This window comes from Zootoca vivipara, chromosome 6 (assembly GCF_963506605.1).
Source record: "Zootoca vivipara chromosome 6, rZooViv1.1, whole genome shotgun sequence".
Classification (NCBI taxonomy): Eukaryota; Metazoa; Chordata; class Lepidosauria; order Squamata; family Lacertidae; genus Zootoca; species Zootoca vivipara.
In genome coordinates this window covers 35,623,341-35,625,394 of record NC_083281.1, presented here as the reverse complement: position 1 = coordinate 35,625,394, position 2,054 = coordinate 35,623,341, and positions in this window count along the sequence as shown.

The following is a 2,054-nucleotide window of genomic DNA, read 5'->3' as shown; positions in this document are numbered from 1 at the left end:
TGCCTAGGTAACGACTCCAAGCCAGAGCCTGGAGGGAGAGTCAGGAGACTACAATTCCCAGGATTCAGCGCTCCTGGACCAGTTCTTTCTTTCCCCTTCAGATTGGCGGCGCAATGCTATATGCATGTTTACTCAGAAGTAAGGCTCCATTTGTGTTCAATTGGGTTTACTTCCGGGCAAGTGAGCATAGGATTTCAGGCTGCATAAAAGTAGGACAGACAGCAACATGTTCATGTCTTCAGGAAATTCCCCTGTGAGGGAAGATTGTGGCGTTGGGGGCTTTTGGTTTAGAGAAAGGGCAAGTAAGAGGGGACAGGAGAGAGGTGTAGGTGTAGGATATTATGCCATGGCATGGAGAAAGTGGCTAGAGAAAAGTTGTTCTCCCTCTCTCAGAACACTATAACTTGTGGCCAAGGAAGAGGAATGTTGGAAGATTGTGGACAGGTGAAAGATAGTACATACTGTATTCTCACAGCACATAGTTAACCCATGGCATTCCCATATTTCAAAAAATGAAAATCCAGACAGAAAAGCTGTTTTTTTTGGGGGGGGGTGGCAAAGTTGCTGAGTTTTGGGATGCTTTTGAGCTATTTCTGAGGGAACTCGCCAAAAATGACACTGCCGACATGGGCTGTCATACATCCAGATTTCCCCAGACAACTTTTTAACCAATTCCCTCCCAGACACTGTTTGCAACTGCAGTATTCCAAATATGTCCAGGGAATTCCAGATGTATGCAACCCTACTTCCCCAGGGGGGTAATGATGGCCCGCAACTTGGATAGCTTCGCAGGTGGATAAATTCATGGAGGTAACAGCTAGCAGCAGCTACTAGATATGATTACTATGTTCTGCCTCCATATATACCGTTCGGAGGCTTTATGCTTCTGAATACGAATGGCTGGAAACAGCAGGAGGGGAGCATGCCCTTGTGCTCAGGCCCCGCTTGTGGGATTCCCACTGGCATCTGGTTGGCCACTGTGAGAACAGGACGCTAGACTAGATGGGCCATTGGTGTGACCCAATTGGCTTTTCTTATGATGCCATGCCCTATTTCAGGATGTTCCATTTTACCACTACATTTCCCCAATTTGCTTCCCACATGGACACCCACTTCCCTCCTTATTTATTTTACTTCTGCAAACTTTGGGGTTCCCCAAAGCTTGCTGATATTTCCCTCTTTTGCATGTGGATGGTGTCATTTTGACTACATTCGCAATGGCACTCACAGCTTGAATGCTGAAAATATAGGGACTTCACTGCACACAGTCCCTCCAGCATTTTTCAGACAAAAGGTAGGGTCAGTTTGATGTTTGTTATGTAGACATTTCTCTTGTGTAAGAATGTGTCATAAAAATACTTTAAGGAGTGTCTCATCCCAGACTAGCTTGCCCGCATGTTAAGATAATTAGTTCTATGCAAGGTTGTGTGTTATATTTAATAACAACTGCTAGGTTACCTTGGCAAGTACATGGAAAAATTCTGCACAATGGTTCCGGAGATCAAAGAGCATGTTTTCCTGCTGGTTACAGCTGTACTCCATTTTGAATCAAGATGGCATACTGAGATGGCATACTGAATCTTTCAAAACTGCACACTTTAACCACCATTTTCAAACATGCACAGATTTTTTTTTTTTTTTTGGTTTCTTACAATTTCCAAGCAGCACGGGCTGCTATCTATATTAAGAACTTTAATGGAGTGGATGTTTGTAAATTTAAATTGCACTAAAAACGTATTAAAAATAAACTCATCTCCCACCACCCTGTGCCAAATTGCATCTTCATCAGAACTGAGCTGCTTCAATATATTTGTCTGTCAGCAGCAAAGATCCATTTATAGAGTGTCATCCCCAAGCAGCGTTGCCTAGCACTGACTCTGTTGTGTTTTGAGTGCTACCAGGAATGAGGAACGAGGAACATTTGAGTGCCACTACTTCCTCATCACTGAAATTGATAATTCAGCTCTGAGCACCATATCTACTCCTGTCCAAAATGAATGACATTAGGGTGCTCCTCCTTCCTAATACCCCTGCATCATGTGTACCAGCAAGCT